Here is a 17,606-nt window from a genome sequence, read left to right on the forward strand (position 1 = left end):
TAGCTCGTATTATTTTATTATAGCCCCTTAAAGAAAGGCCTCCAAGACCACCCTCTGCAACCTCTAACACCCTTCCCTGGGTTTCCCCTGTCCTCTGAGACAGGTTCTCTAACCCAGTCCTCTGCGATAGGTTCTGTCTGTTGCTATGATTTTTCTTTGTTTACGTTCACGCTCCTCACCCCCTCGGGGGGGAACTGGGAAATAAGTGCCTGGGGTTTGAAGTCCAGGTCCTAGGTTTGCCCAGCACTTTTCAGCTGTGTGGCCTTGGGTAAGTGACTCAAGTCCTCTGAGCCTCCATTTTCTCAACTATGAACAGGGAGAACAACAACTCCCTCGCAAGGCTGTGTTAAGGAATTAGAAAGGACTCCATAAATGGATGGTATATGAGGCTGCCATGACAGATACCACAGACTGGGCGGCTTCAACAACACACACATATTTTCCCACGCTTCTGGAGGCTGGAAGTTCAAGCTGCAGGTGCCAGCAGGGTTTCCCTCCGAGGCCTCCCCGAGTCCTCCCCTGGCCTTCCCTCTGTGGGTGCCTGTGTCCTAATCTCCTCTTCTTATAAAGACACCAGTCAGATTGGGTTAGGGCCCATCCAACGACCTCATTTAACCTTATCATCCCCTTAAACACTCTCTCTCCAAATAGTCACATCCTGAGGGAGGGAGTTAGGACTTCAGCGTAGGAACTTGCGGGTACACGACTCAGCCCATAACAAATAGTAATACATAAACACAATCATTATTTCTTCTTTTGTATTTTCTATTTTTATATCTACTTTCATATTATTTCTCATTTGTATTTCATTTTTTCACATCTCCCACTATGCCTTCCGAGTGCTAGGCACATACTAGCTGTCAGTGTATTCTGGTGACTGACTAGTTTCAGAAATAAGAATATTGGGTATGGATAAACTTCCCATCTACAAATCAGGAAGATCCAAAGCTAAGCTGGAATACCAGTGGACCAGCTTTAAGCAAACTTACATATGCAAATCTAGATTTACATAAAAGATAAAATAGTCTGTGATTTTTTTTTTTTATTAGAGGTTCTGCCACATATTCCTTTCGGTACTTTAAAAGTAGTACTCAAATTTCTCCAGGCTTCATATTGTCATTTTTTAAAAAATTGTGGTAAAATGCACATAGCATAAAATTTACCATCTTAGACATTTTTGCAGTGTACTGTCTAGTCACGTCAGGTGCATCCACCCTGCTGTGTAACCATCCCACCCTCCGTCTCCAGAACGTCTCCCAAACGGGAACTCAGTCCTCATTAAACACCCCCACCCCCTCTCCTCCTAGTGCCTGGCAAACCCCATTCTACTTTCTGTTTCTATGAATTTGACTACTCCATCCACCTTATATAAATGGAATCATGCAGCATCTGTCCTTTTGTAACCGGCTTATTTCACTCAGCCTAATACCTTCCATTTTTATCCATGTTGTAGCATGTGTCAGAATTTCCTTCCTTTTTAAGGCTGTGTAATGTTCTATCACAGATATCACATTTTGTTTCTCCTTTCATCTGTCAGTGGTCACTTGGGTTGTTTCCACCTCTTGGTTATTGTGAGTGGTGTTGCAATGGACATGGGGATACAAATATCTCTTTGAGACCCGTTGCCGGATCGTATGGCAATTCTATTTTTAATTTTTGAGAAGCCTCCACTCTGCTCTCCTTAGCAGCTGCACCATTTTACATTCCCACGAGCAGTTCACAAGAGTTCAAATTTCTTCACATTCTCTCCAGCACTTGGTATCTTCTGTTTTTGTCTTTTTTATAGTAGCCATCCTAATGAATGTGAGGTGGACATCGTTTTAATAGCAACAACCCATTTCTTTGACTTTGGTCTCCACAGGACTCGGCCTCTTTGAAACGTCCTCAGGTGATTCTGAATTTTCAGGGATTTTCCCCCATATGTGCTCATGAGGAGTTTCTCAGGCTGATGCTCCTGAGGTTCTGCTGCTTCTCCCTGGGCACTGGGCGCAAGGGGGCCCCATGGGCCTGGCTGAGAGGTCCCGCTGGCTGGTGGGGCAGGGATAGGACTCCATAATGGGGAAAGCACCTCTCAGCGACCCCCCACCACGAGTCTGCCCCAGCACCTTAGGGTCATCTGGGACTTGCCCAGGGCTCTTACCAGATGTTTCCGGGTGGATCTGTGTCCTGGTGAGCACGTGCTCAGAGCTCTGCCTCAAAATGGTCACCACGATTTGCTCGACACCATGGGAAAGAACGATGTTTGGGTCTGGGTACTCAGCTGCAGAGGTGACAAGGAGAGAGCGGAAGGCAGTAGCTGCCGTGACACATGGGCAGGTCAGAGAAAGCTACACACACCCGGGCCTCTGACATAGGCTTGTCAGCTCATCACATGGCCAAGCTGAGCTCACAAATTCTTCTGGACTAAAGAAAGTGCCAGCTTTGACACTGTGTTTAGAATCTTAAAAAAGCTGAATAGGACCTTCATGAGCAGTCAACACTTATCGAATATAAAGTGTCAATGACAACCCAGAGATGTAGGTCCCATGACTTTTATTTTGCAGATGAGGAAACTGGGGCACAGAGAGGCTAAGTAACTCGACCAAGGTCACACAGCTGGTAAAGGGTGGTGTGAGGACTCACCACTCTTAACCATTCTTCCAGGAAGACTCTGGTTTAGCTATTTCATTGAGCTCCTCGGTGGTCTTTGGTGGGGTCTCAGGTATAGGAGGCTCACAGTGGGATGGGTGTGGGAGGGGAGAAGGTCTCGCACGCCCCCTTCAAACACAGCAGCCTTTTCTACATCTTTTCCACATGTTCTGCTGCCTTATGAGGATTATTGGAACAGGGTGTGTCTTTAAAATTGTTTTGAGAATCATCTAGTCCAACATCCTCTCCCCTCTTTCCATCTCACAACTGGGAAACTGAAACCTAGATAAGGACCCACAACTACATGGGGTCCACACCCCCGGGCCCAGCCCACCAGGTACTTGGCCAAATTCCCTATCCACCCCAACTCACCTTCATTTCTAGATGAGCAGGGGTTCATTGGCACCAGTTTTTTCCAAAAATAGAAACCCTTATATCTGAGAACTCTCCAAACCAGATTAATTGGTTCTTTGGAAACCCCGATTCCCTAACCATGCCAGAGTCACTAGACGTTGAGACAGTTACTCATTAGGGTGGAGCCACACAAGAGCACAGCACTCGGCAGTTTACACAGCGTTGTCCCTTGCTTTGCGTCATCTCGGTTGCTCCTCACAGCAACCTCTCCAACTTGTGACAGCCTTTGTTTCTCTTCCTTCTGGACAGAGTGTCTCTCACTGTCACCTCCCTAGAGAGTGAAGGAGCCAGAATGCAAACCCCGGGCCCCTGGTTCCATGCCCAGCACTTGAGGGACCCGGAAAATGGCCCTGAGGTTAAACGTGTTCTGGAGAAGTGAGGGACAGGGAGGACACAACCCACACATGGCCTGGTGGGGCAACCCTGTTAATAAGGTGAAGCAAACCGGGCTGAGAGGATAGCAGGGAGGTTTTGTAATGCCTGATGGCAAGGAAGCAAAGAAGAGAAACGTCTGGTTCTAGTGGGGCCACCAGACTTAGTAGGTTCTCATCACTGAGACAGGAACGGCGGTCCCTGGAGAGGTGAGGTGGCCAGACTCCCCCTGCGTGGGGTCAGGAGTGCTGTTGATGATTCACAGAGTAAGAACTCTGCCTGACATCAGCTGAAGACCTAAAAATAGCCATCAGGAGATAGTGGGAAACATTAAAATTTGCAGGTTTGTGGGGCAGAATGGTAGGCGCACACAGAAAATGTCTAACAGGCACCTGTGGGAACTTGGTGCCCTTTCAGGTCCTCGCTTGACCCTGAAGGGATACAGTGATGAGTAAGACAAGATCCCACTCCCAAAGACCTCTTCACTATGCCCTCATCCTTTGGAGATGAATGTCACCTCTCCCATACTCACAGGAGAGGGTGCTGGTAGCAAGGCCACCTACCTTGTTAGGCGCTTTATGACCACGACCTCAGGTAGCCCACACGACAACCAGGAGTGGATTCTGTTACTAGTCCCCGTTTGTAGGTGAGAAAACAGTGGCTGGTGGAGGCGAAGTCCTCTGCCCTGCTCACGCAGCGGGGACGTGCGCCCAGGTCAGCCTCAGCGCAGAGCCTCCTCCAGCAAAAGTTCCTGGGAGAGCGACAAGCTACGGCTTTGAGGAAGCTGGAGGCAGAACTGGAGCTGGCCCAGAACCCACCAGAGGGGCTCTGCTCATGCTCCTTTGGCCTCCCTCTCTCGTGCTGTGGAAGAACAGGCTTTGGAGGGATGGGGCAGTGTTCACTTTGCCTGTTGCTCTTCCTGTTACTGACTGTGGGATGAATCCCTGGCAAATTATTGAACCTCTCTGAGCCTCAGTTTCATCGTCTTCAAAGTAGACACAAGCATACCTTTCTCAAAGGGAAGCTGGGGATGGGCTGGGATAACGTATGTAAAGCTTCGGGTACAGGGTCACCAGTGCAGTAGGATGTCACCACGCACATGCTCCCTTCCCCGCTCCAGGCCCAGGCCAGACAGCCTCTGCCCTGGGGTCACCTCGGAGTCCGTGTGGGAACCTGGCCTGCCCACCCTGTCCCAGTGGCCTCCATTTCCAATCAGCAGCTTGGCCCCCGGGCCACCAGGTCCCTGTGGCAACAGAGGCTGACGGGGGCCAACAGGAGTCAGTCCCGAGGGGCCTGAAGGCAGATCACTGAGGACTGACGAGGTGAAGAGGGACTGCTGCCCATGGGCCGACAGCATCGCCCGGGGGGGAGAAGGCAGCCGGGCAGGAGGTTTCCCTGATCTCGGCCTGATGTCTTCTGGAAGGGCGAGGGTGCCATCTGTGGGCGTCTCTCTTGGAGCCTTTCCTTCTGTGCCAAGGTCATTCTGCAGCTCTTGGATAAAATTAGCCCCCTGCTCACTGCTCTGGACTGAACGGCCTTTTCCCATGAACCACCAGGACCTGGCCTTGGGCAGGCAGGGGTGGGGCTGTGTGCCCTCTGCTCTCCAAAGAGCAGATAGAACACGTGGCCTGTTCTGGAGTCCAGAAGAGGGGGCGAGGTGTGTGCATGTGAGTGCGTTCATGGGCATGCCTGGGCGGACATGCCTGCACACGTAACTAACCAAACCAGGACACTGGGGAGGAGACTGAATCACCGGATTGTGCAAGCTTTTCCCTGCTGGCATTGTTTCTTGATCATGTTGTTTCTTTCTTCCTTCTGAGGCTCCCATGTGATGTCTGATGACATCATTCACTCATTTTAGCCCCTAGCACAAAACAGTAGGCCCCTCTCACCCTCATGCACCACACCTGCAATTCAGAAGTAAGTGCAGTGCCTCCTGAGCCCCAGGTAGGCCACAGGTATTTATTACATGAGGGGGGAAATGATAAAGCAAAATGTAGGGCTGGGCTGTGTCTCCAGACTCTGTCACAGGGCCTGGAACATAGCACATGCTCGGTGAGTATTGTCAAATATATGAACGAATGGGGACAAGTTGCCATTTCGCTCTTTGCCCACATCCCATACATAGTAAGATATTAAGCCAAAACCTCATGCTCCCTTGGGGATTAGACACAGATGGTTTGAGCCACATCAGAACAGGGAGTAGAGACTGGGAAGGAAAAATCACACGATGGAGGCTGTGGGGACTCCAGCCCTGCTCAGCCGAATGGCCTTGTGCAAGCCAACCGGCTTCCGGGGCCTGAGTCCTCACGCTCAAGTGCATCAGTGAATCGGAGGCCTGGCCTTGTGAGGGCAAGTGGTGCCACTCCAGTCCCCGAAGACGGCCTGGAACAAGCCAGGCATTCAATGAAAAGGCGATTGTTCCTATTTTCACAGGACTTCTGTGGGTAAAATGTGGGTTAAACACCCAAAGCATAGGATGGGACGGCTGCTAATCCTGCAGAAGGGGACATGGGGATAAGTTAAAAGTGCCAGATGGAGAGAAAACACTTGTAGTACCTGTGTGACAAAGGATTACTGCAAAAAAAAAAAAAAAAAGGAGTCCTTTCTGTTTCTAAACAACCCAAAGACAAATGGACAAATGATAGATGTGGGCATTGCACAGAAAGAGAACAACGATCAACTGATAAATTCCAGAAAAGGCACCCAACCTCAGCAGCCAATGGAAAAAATGCAAATATTTTTTGCCATAAAAATGGCAAAACATCAAGACTGTAAGTACCCAGTAACGTTGGTGATGGTACAGGAAAGTGTTTACACTCATCAAGTGTTGATGGGAGTGTAATTTGATAAAGACTTTTGGGGGGGCATTTTTGGCAGTGCCATTCAAAATTGGGGTGCATGCCCTGACCAGGTAGCTCAGTTGGTTGGAACATTGTCCTGATAAGCCAAGGCTGCAGGTTCAATCCCTGGTCAGAGCACATACAAAAATCAACCACTGAATGCATAAATAAGTAGAACAACAAATTGATACTTCTCTCTCTCTATCTCTCCCTAAAAAAAAAAAAAAAATCAAATGAAAAATTATAGAAAATCGGTGTGCATATGCTCAGGAACAAAGTACTTGTGCTTCTAGAAAATTATCCCACACTAAAAAATTCCCTTGTTCTCAAAGATAAATGATCAATACACTTCATGGCAACATGTTTGTCATAGCAAACAGCAAATACTGGAAATGACTTAAAGGTGCAGCAATGAGGAAGATGTAAGTAAATTATGGCACATTTATTTTACAGACTATTATTCTGTCATTAAAATGAATGGTGTACTTCTAGAGGTACAGATATGGAAACATGTCCAAGACATGTCAGTTGGGGGGGGATAGGTGCAGAAAAATACATATGTCATGACTTTACATACATACACACAATTTTACATTTATCACATACACACATTTATCTCTATGTAAAGGAAAGCAAAGGGACCTGAATGATACCCACCCAAGAGAGTTCCAAGCGACCTCTTGGGGGAGGAGGGTGCTAATGGGACACAGGTGGATAAGGGAGGCACTCACATTTTATTCTATCCTTTCTTGTTGCTCAAATCTTGTAGAATGAGAATGCATTAATGCATTTGGGAAGGGAAAAGCCAGACAGTGGTCAGTGATGGATGGCTCCGTGCAATTGTGCCTGGTGGCAGAGAATGGATGACATGACCCCCAGGGCTGGGTCCCTCTCTGGCGCTCTAAGCGACCTCCTGACTTTGGACCTCATTTACAGCCCCCCCAGTTCCAGCCCATTTCCTCTCCCGATAGCGCCCCCCTCCAGGTTATCAGCGGCCTCAGGGCACAGGGAGGCAGGGCGCTGCACCACGCCTTTCACGTGCCATCCATCGCGGCTTATCGTCCCTGCGCTGAGGGAGGCCCGTGGGAGGTCCAGGACCTCGGATCACAAGCAGAGGGGACGGGTGCTGGTTGAAAGTGTCCACACCCCTCCCTTTGGCCCGGGCCAGCATCCTAATGGGGTGGGGGTGGGGTATAACTTCTGACTGCCAGCATCTCCTCCCTCCACCACTGTGACATCCCTGTGACATTCTTCAGATGGCCCTCTTTCCTGTAATAACAGGAATAGCAGCTCACAGTGATTGCATGCCTACTATGTGCTGGCTGCTGTGCTAGGCAGTGAGCAGGCTGTTCTCTCCTGAATATTTACGCCATCCTCACAGGAAGAATGCCCACTTCACAGATGAGGAAACACTCGAGATTTTTTTGGGGGGGGTGCATCTACAGGCACACTATGGATGGCCCTGCCTTCTTGATTCTCAAGAGGTGCCTGGTGGGGGAGGGGCGGCAGGCCTACTGAGAACTGGTGCTGGGGGCGCCTCGATCCTGGAGAAGGTCCGGGTCTGGGCCACCATTTGAACTGAATTCCTCAGTCAGTCTGAGGACGGTCGAGGGCCCCAGGGAAGAGAAGTTTTGAGAATGACATCATATTTGCTGGCAATGATGGAATTTTTGATATGACCCCGAATCTGTTACATCTTAACACATAACTTATCTATTCAATCACCAAGTAATGACCACTTATAATTATCATTATGGATACTATGAGCAATTATAGTACTGACTACTGATTCATTATTTGTTACATTCCAAGCAATATGCTAAGCAATTTTCTACCCAGTCTTACATTTAATTCTTCACATTTCCCTCTCACAAATGTATGATTTTATTGATTTTGTAGATTGAAAGACTAAAATCAAGACCAACACTGAGTTTATGTAGTTGAATACTGTTTCCACCTTTGGTCAACAGTTGTAATCCTGGCTGTACATTAGAATCAGTCTGGAAACTCAGAAAAACACAATATTATACCTCAAGAAATTTGGTGTGAACAATCAACTCATTATAAACAATGGCATTTTAAATGGTCATCGTAGCCCTGATCTGTGTGTCTCAGTTGGTTGGGTGTTGTCCCACGAAACAAAAGTTTGCCTGCCTGACTCCCGGTCAGGGCACATGCCTGGGCTGTGGGTTCGATTCCTGGTCAGGGACCATACGAGAGGCAACCAATCGATATTTCTCTCACATCGATGTTTCTCTCCCTCTCTTTCCCTCTCTCTAAAAATAAATAAATAAGATGTGCATTGCATTGTGCCACCAGCTGGAGAACTAGCATGTTCAGATGCCGGTTACACAAAGAAAAGGCGAGGTGGGTCAGCCCGCCCTCGGTCTCGCAGACCATTACGAGCCCAGGAACAGTGATCTGCAAACACCTCATTGGGAGGGAGTGTAGAAATGTGATTTGAACAATTTATATAACCTTGGTTTATTTTTTTTTCTTTGTCAGTGAGGGTTAAAATAGCTGCCCCCAAGGTTGCTGAGACCTTGTGCTAAGGATCCTTAGTACCACACTTGGCACCTAGTAAGTGACCGAAGGGGATCCTCCTTTCTGTAGTCTCCTTTCCACAAAGTACTGTGGAGACCCCCATTCTCAGTCTGTGACGCTGTGATCACAATAACCTACTTCACAGGTTCCTCTCAGGACCGAACAAGACATAGCTAAGCCGGCAGATGTTTCGGATCCTTCTTTAGGAATCAAGTTCTCCTGTCACCCCGGCCCCTTCCTGAGTTGCTCGCTTTGAGGTATCATGGCATTTTAAAAAATATTCTCTCTGAACTCTCCAGAGCCATGTTTGTGCCTTTGGCTTATTGTCCTGAAATATCCATTCATAGTCAAAATAAGGAACAGGAGGGCTGGGCTTGATGCCATCTCTTGGAGGACTCAGAGGTGTTAAGTGATCAAGGTCACCAGCAAATACATGGCAGGACCAGGATTTGGACCTAGGTCCCTGCAATAACTTTAGCCAGGAAAGCAGAGGGTCCCAGTGGACCTTGTCAGCTCCAGCCCAGGGTCTCCGCCGGGTGCCCCTCCCTCCAGGGGAGACTCATTCTGCCCCCTTATGCTTGGCAGGGGTGAGGGACCCTCTCCATTGGGGGTGGCTCACACAAATGTCATTGAGACTGTCTCCTGGCTTTTTCAGGGAGTAGGTGGAGTAGAGAGAGCACTTCATGGGATCAGAGCACTGAGAGGCTTCCCTGAGCCTCAGCCATGCCACTCCCAGCCTCATTTTTCCCATCTATAAAATGAGTATAGCAATATTCCTTGTGGGAGTAAAGGCAGTGTTGATATACATCACACCCTTGGGTGGCAAGTTAATGGGTGTCAGGAGCTGTGCTACCATCATCATTTGCGCCAATCTCTGGACCTCAGTTTCCTCACTTGTAAAATCAGATGGAAAATTTAGATGATCTTTTAGTTTTCTTCCAAATCTACTGTTAATCCTGACTAGCCAAGGTGAAGTTTCCTTGGATCCCTCCCCAGGGGTCCAGAAAAAGACCCAAAGAGTGGAGAGAGTGTCATAGGGATAAGTGGGCCCTGGAGGGGTGGGGTGTCATGGGAGGGTGGGCATTTGTGGGGGTGGTTGTACCACGGGGGCAGGCATGTCAGGGAAGAATGGGGTTGTGATGGGGATGGGGGCCATGGTGTGGGCATGTTAAAGGGTGGGTTTTGGGGGGAGAGTGGGTGGGTGGGTCGTAGGGGTCTGTGAAGCAGGAATATGACTTGAGCCCAGGGTCACAGTCTCCTCAACGTGAAGCCCCCCACCAGCAGGCTCACACATGTTTGTGTGGCCTCTGGCAAAACACCGCCCAGCGAGCTGGTAGAAAAGATGAAGCAGGTCAAGGAGATGAATGGAGAGAGGCTAACGTGGACACGCGTGGTAGCCGGCCATGGCCATAGACACCCACAGGAGTCCCCCAGTAGCAGAGCTGGGGTAGGGAGGGGGCCTAAGGCCTCAGTGGCTGTTTAGGAGCTTGCAGCTTTCTGAGGATGCTTTCTGGGCTGAACGTTTTTCTTGGAGACTTAGATCCACCAGCACGCACTAGTTGAGCGCTCCCTCGTGCAAAGCAAGATATTTCATATGTATCGTTGTGTTTAATGGCATTAAACCCCTGTGAGAAGGCCCAGGAAGAAACTGAGGCTCAGGGAAGTCAGATGAATTGCACAAAGTCCCGTGGCTGTAGACCTCCAGCCCAGCGCCCTGTCAACCACTCCACGGCTGCAGAGGTTTGCAGGACTGGAGACAGCCACTTGCAATACAATTTGCTCGGAGATGGTGCCAAGAACAGACAGCTGGGCAAGAAAAGACTCCGAATAAAGTGTGATTTCAGAGTTCCAACAGGGGCTTTCCAGCAAATTCTACTGGGTCAGTGTGAGCATCTTAGTTACGAGGTTGGGCCATATGAAACTGCCATCTTTGGTGAATATTAGCAATAAATAACAATTAATTAACAAAAAATGGACTATTCACAATTTCATATTCCTAATAATGTTTGGAAAAATCTTTAAAAAAATTTGGATGGAGATACGGTGCTGGGAGAAATGACCGCTGTCCAGCTCAAGGATTCTGTGATTTGTCACTTGAGTCTAATCATAACTGTGATCATCCTTACTGGGATAGTGACTGGGATTCAAGAGATACTGCAACCACCATCACCACCACTGCACCCAGGGGAGGATGGTCCTGGTCAACTTCCTTCCCTCCTGGCTGGAGGAGCCCTACTGTTAATGAGCGTTGGTGGCTGTGTTCCCTTGGGGGTGGAGTTGGGTGAGGCTGTGGGGTTGTTGCTGGACAATCTACCCACCAACACTAAAGCCCTCCACCCTCTCCTCCCCTGTCTCTCCCAGTTCCTAGGTCCCACAAGGACTCCAGGCCCCAGACACTTGGCATGGTTTACATGCGGTTCAGGCCAGGGCAGTGGAGGGAGGCCAGGGCTCTGGAGGGCTCTGGAGGTGACACGCCTGGGTCCAACCCTGGTGCCGTCACATCTCAGGTGGGGAGTCACCCCAGGCAAGGCACTTACCTTCTCCCTGCTGTGGGCCTCAGTTTCCTCTGCTATGGAATCTGGATAATCAGGGTACTGCCCCAAGGTTATTGCTAGGATGTACGGGGGGCCCTGTGTGTAAAGTGCGCAGGAGATGGAGGCCAGTGTTTGGACTGCTGTCATTCAGGCAGCGGGCATCTGCTGAGCACCTGTGGAGCCAGGACTGGTCCAGGAGGGGTCCTCCTGGACCGCCTGAGGGGTCCTACCTTGGTTTCTCTTTGCTCCACCGCTGCCCTGGTCTTTGCTGCATTGTTGGTGGTCCTGGGCCCACCGCAGTACTGTCTCCCTGTGATAACTCTGGGGTTACGGGGTCAGTCTGGGGCCAGCAGCTGGTCAGGCATCCGTGGTCTCTCCGAGCTCCCTGCTGATGGAGGGCCGTGCTGGAGGCTCGCGGCTCTCATCTCAAAGACATTGGTGTAAACACCAAGATGGACACGACAGCATCCACAGGATGAGCAGGAAGCACCTCGCCCTCTGCCAGGAGCCACAGGCCTGGAGGCAGGAGGTCCTGGCTGAGAAGGGAAGCGTCCCAGCCCTGGAGGGCCTGCCCACGGACCCAGCGCTCCACAGGCATGCCTGAGGCATCTGGTGCCTATGGTGAGTTTACGGGATGTTCTCTGAGGCCTCCTTTCCCACAATACTGTCCTCTGGCTTACTCACTCCTGGCATTCCCCCATGTGATTCTTTGGGTTCCGTGAGACCCCTGTGAAACTTTGGTTGCCTCTTTTGCAAATGGAAGATAATACTTCCTCTCTAGTTATCCAGGGACGATGGTGAACATTGGATTGTGTGGCGCCCAGCACAGCGCCTGGACTCAGAGGAGCGATCAGTACCAGCGGCACCTTCCCCCTGTGAATTCTGCGCTTCACGTTTCCTTCCTCAGGTCACCCCTTCCGCTGAACTTGTCTGCTCCACCACAGATGAGTTCAGATCTGCCGTGGGGTCTCTCCCCTTCTACTTCCTGTCTCTCAGATCTGCTGGAATAAGGCTGCAGCCCCAGAAGAACTCTTATGTACAAATGACAGACCTTTGACAACTGACATCCTAACTTGGCTGGTGCGATTCAGGGATGCCCTCCCTCTCCCTTGCACTCCTGGAAATGAAGCGTTCCTATACCGCCAAAGTAAATTTAAAGTTGGTTGTACACCCATGTTCATAGCAGCATTACTCACAATAGCCAAAAGGTGGAAACAAACCAAGTGTCCATCAACAGATGACTGGATAAAGAAACTGTGGTATATACCTACAGTGGAATATTATTCAAACATAAGAAGAAAATTCTGACCCATGATACAGCATGGATAAACTTTCAGGACATCATACGAAGCCCTGCACAAAAGGACAAATACTGTAGGATTCCACTAATAGTGATCAAATCCATAAAGACAGAACGCAGGATGAGGGTTGCCAGGAGCTGGGGGGAAGGAGAATGGGAGTTGTTGTTTAATGGGGACAGAGCTTCAGTATGGGAAGGCAAAAAGTTCTAGGGATAAACGATGATGATGGTTGCACCACAATGTGAATGTTTTTCATGCTCCTGAATATACACTTACCAATGATTAAGGCAAATTTTACGTTATGTATATGTTAGCACAATAGAAAAACTAAAAGTTGTCACCTTGCTTGATGTGTAGTAGTCCTAAAAATTGTTTGGTGGGCAAGTTACCTTTGTTTCAGAATTTGGGACAACTGGTAGGTATTTGGAGATTTCCAGCCACATTGCTCACTGCTGCATCCCCTGGGCCCTAAGCGGTGCCTGGCACCCAGCAGACTCTCATTCCTCCAAGCATGATTACACTGCTGTCTTCCAGCTGGTATGTTTTGTATAAGAATTGATGAAAGGAATACATCAGTTTCCCAAACGACGTGCCCAAGAGCCCTATGTAGTTGCAGGCTCCTTGGAGACAGTAATACATGGTAGCATAGTCAAAAGATTTGGAAAATACTTTAATTAAAAGGTCTGTTTTACCTTGCTTAACTAGCATTTTTCCAAATTAATCCAAGTCTTTGGGCAATGCTATCTACTATTCCATAGAAATAGAATTTCTTGGAACATACGAAGGAAAATGCTTAAGCACATCATTCACATACCCTTGACTCACGGCTTGATTCATTAAATAGTCAATGTTTATTCACAAAGACCGGTTGTGTTGTCCAGGCACCAGAAATACAGAAATGTATGAGATACAGTCCCTATCCACCACAAAGTGACACTGTGGGACACATATGGTCACTTGGCTTAGTAGGGACTGTGTAATTCCACAAAACAATTGAATAGGACTTGGAATCCAGGAAAGCATTGGGTGCTAGAGACACACGGGAGAGGCCACCCACCCTCGGTTTGGTAAAATCCAGAGGGCTTCCCATTAGACATGCTGCTTGAGCTGAGCTTTGAAATCAAGGGACTAGTCTGACTCATAGTGGGAGAAGAATGTTCTAGAAAGAGAAAATTTTATGAGAGATTCAGAAACACAAGCAAAAAAAAAAAAAAAGCCTTACCCGGGGGACTAGAGAAAAGGGTGTGCATAAAGAATGCAGAGAGGGAAGACGGGAGGAGAAGATGGGAACAGATCACGTGGTCCACTGTTTCAATGAGTGAGGACTTCATGTTAAGGCATGCAGCACATAGGGAGGATCTAAGCATGTGGTCATCACGCCGCCTGATAGTGCCAGTACAGAAGCTTAAATGCAATAGTGTGGGGACCGATGGGGACAAGCAGGTGCTGAAGAGACAACCCCAGCACAGCGGACGGGGAGACTTCAGAGCACCTACCAACCAGGGCAAGGGCAACATCCAGGCAAGGCGTTTTCAGAGAGAAGTCATCAGCAGGGAACCCCACAGCGGGTATCATACTCTGCACAGCCAAGCACTGATGATCAGGGAACTCTGGCGTGAGGCCCCTGGCCTGAGGCTGGGGGACTCTAGTGCTAGGGGTAGGAAGAGAGAGGAGAATGCGATAAAAGAGTAATCTATGGACGCATTTTTTTAAAAAAGGTAAGTCGTTGTTAAGAGGTAAAAGGAGGTGGTTGGAATTGGATACAAGTGAGAACTGGGTGTCAAGGACAAACAAAAGCTTGGGTGATACAGTAATAGGATCAGGCTAAGTATAATAACCAGAGCTCCTTAAAACTGGTGACTAAGATCAAGATGGATTTCAGAGACTGGAGGGAGGGTGGTGATTAGGTGGCCTTAACTCAGAGCTGGAGGAGCTTCCTGAAAGCTGGAGACCAGGCAGGTCCCAACAAGAGCTGCAGGTCGGCTCCACAGGTCTCACCCACTGGGAGACACTGCAGAAAGCAAAGGAAGGGTTCTGGTCTCGTGCTGCCATCTGGTGGCTGGCATTAAAAACTGGGAGACACAGCTCTCCAGTCTTGGCATCTCCCATTTCTTCTCTTCAGAAGGAATTATACTCCACCGTCACCTCTTTACAATGTTCTGTGGTTCTCTGTCCAAAACTTAGCTCCCTCCGGGCCAGACCCTTGCTCACATGTAGGCTTGTCCTCTCTGAATTCCGCACCTCTCCCTGAGCTCTCGTCCAGTTATCTTAGGAAAGCTCCCTCCCTCCCGAACTTGCTTTCTCTTTTTCTTTTGTGTATTTTGTTTTGGAACTGGGGGAGATTTTCTTAAATGACCCCAACCACAATGGAGGATAAGAGATAGCAAAAAACGAAAAACAAAAAACACTGTTTTATTGAAAAGAAAATGTATTTGGTTTGAAGGTAAGCACAGTTTTTTAAAAATCAGAACCAGCCCTGCCTGGGTAGTTCATTTGGTTAGGGCATCATCTACACACACCAAGGTTGCAGGTTCAACCCCTGCTCAGGGCACGTACAAGTGTCAACCAATGAATACGTAAATAAATGGAACAAGAAATATATGTGTGTCTTTGTGTATGTGAGTGTGTGTCTCTCTCTTCCTCTCCTTCAAATAAAAATAAAATAATATAGGCCTTGATTGTACAGCACTCAGAGGTGCTCAGGAGCCTGTTTGGCTGAATGCCAGCATCTCCATCCATCTCTCCCCCTTCTGCTGATTAAATCTCTCTCTCCTCAAGAACTAGCATTTGGGGAAATGATCACTTATGCAAATGTGTTATTTTGTTCATTTAAATTGGGTTTGCAACACCATTTATTTTTCCTTGCAAATATATGGCATTTCAGGTAATGGATTTACTTAGATTTGGGGGGTTGGGGGACGTGTGTGACCCTTTCCAAATGAGCACACCCATAAGTCGGAGCTGCCTGGGCCATCACTGCCTGAGCTTTAAGGCTGAGACAAGGTCAAGGGGAGAAGTGGAGGTTAATGGGGACCACGGAACCCCGGCTGCCTCACTTTAAGACGACAGAAAACCCACTGATTGACCTTCTCTTTCTAGAAATACTACCATGAACCCTGTACTGGACAAAAGGACCCAGGGGCAGAGGTGCAAAGCCAGAACAATGGTGAAAACCAGTAAGTCTGATGGCAACTGTACCGTCTTCCCAGCCTGAGCAGAGTGCCGGGCAGAGCGTGACGGCCCCCAGGTGGGACTCCCACGTGCTCGTGGCTCCAGGCGAGACTTCCAGCACGCAGCCAAGCCTGGCTTGTCCACAGACACCGTGCAGTCACCACGAGGCTCCCCTGAATGCCCGCAGGCTGGGAAACCAGGTAATATTGGCAGCTGCCACTACAGCTCAGCACTTCGAATAGCAGGTTCCTAAACCTACAAAGGATACGTTCTTGGCTCCTGAGTGCCAGGGTCTCTGTCTCTCTGTCTCTCAGTCTCTCTGTCTCTCTGTCTCTCTCTCTCTCTCTCACACACAAACACACACACACACACACACACACACTTTCTCACGTAAGGCCTTTCTTTATTTGGGGATGAACAGTGTGGCCTGTGTTCTCTCACAATCCAGGGGAGTGTGGGGGACACTCTACTTCTCCATTTGTAGAGGGACCTCCTCCCTGCTCTAGGAAGCTGAAGGAAATGGGATTGCACTTGAGCAGAAACTTCTGGTAGGCTTTCTCTAGAGAGCTTGCTCTTGCTCTGTAATGGGAGAACAGGGTGGCAATCACAATGGTGACGGATTGGATGACAGGTGACCTCTACACCCTCATGATTTTTAAAAAGGAACTGTTGATGATACTAAGTTTCATTTCTTGCCTTTCTCTTTCTTCTTCCTCTTCTCTACCTTCCCTTGTCTCCAGATTTCCCATTTCTCTCCCAGGCCTGTGCTTTGCAGATGTCCACATAAAAGGGCCTTAGGGTTTTTAGAAGGGCACCTTGAACCTGCTTTTCTGCACAACGCTTTTCATTAGATTGAAAAAACATCAATTGTTCACATCGAAGATTGGGAGGCGCCGAAGGAGGTCGGGGGTCCTGAACCCCTACTCGGCCTGCTGTGGCCCGGCCCTGGTTCTCCTCTCAGCCCCTGCCTCCCGGGTCCCTCTCCCGTCCCTGCGCCCAGGTGATCTCCCTGCTTCCCACCCTGGAACAACCCTGTCCCGCAGGGTGGCTATCTGGCTGCCCATGAGCTGGACAAAGCGCTTGTCAGCTTTAATGGATGTACAACTCCCAGCCCTGACGTGTCTTACGCCTCCCTAGGGGGCTTTGATGTCCTTGTCTGCGTTCATAAATGGGGGGATTACCGCGACAGCCAGGACAGGGCACCGAAACGCCTTTCAGCGAGGCGCTTCTCCTCCGGCAGATAAGAGTCCTAAGCTGCGATGCGGGGAGCCATTAGGGCCCTGCGCGCGAGGTAACGTCACTCAGGGTGAAATGGTTTAGGAAGACCAGCCTAGAAGGATCTCCCTGTCATGGTTCCCCGATATTGTTTATATGTGGGTGATGTGGATAAAGAAACCGGTCACTGCTGGCACCGCCTTGCCTCCCCGAAGATTACAAGCGACTGTGGCTGACATTTGACAAGGTTGCTTTGACTGACTCGGTGCTGGCATATGGTTACTGTCAGGGATTCCTGGAGAGGGGGGCTGGGAGAGGACACGGGGGGTGGGACAAGTATTTTTAGGATACTCGGAGCCCTTGGCTGGATTTAAGCCAGCTCTCCAGACTGTTACACAAAGCCGCAATGTCACTCTTGCTTCGCTCCGTATCCTGAAAGAGAAAGGAAGAGCAAAATGTTGTTTGGGGCTCACGGTCCTGACAGCTCATGGACAGCGGAGGCTGAGGGCCAGAGCTGGGAGGTGGGATTCTCCGAATGCACACCCCAGGTTTTGAGATGGCAGCATAGATAAGGTGAGGAACAG

This window comes from Pteronotus mesoamericanus, unplaced genomic scaffold, assembly GCF_021234165.1.
Source record: "Pteronotus mesoamericanus isolate MK-2021 breed Mesoamerican mustached bat unplaced genomic scaffold, CSHL_Meso_final contig_32, whole genome shotgun sequence".
NCBI lineage: Eukaryota > Metazoa > Chordata > Mammalia > Chiroptera > Mormoopidae > Pteronotus > Pteronotus mesoamericanus.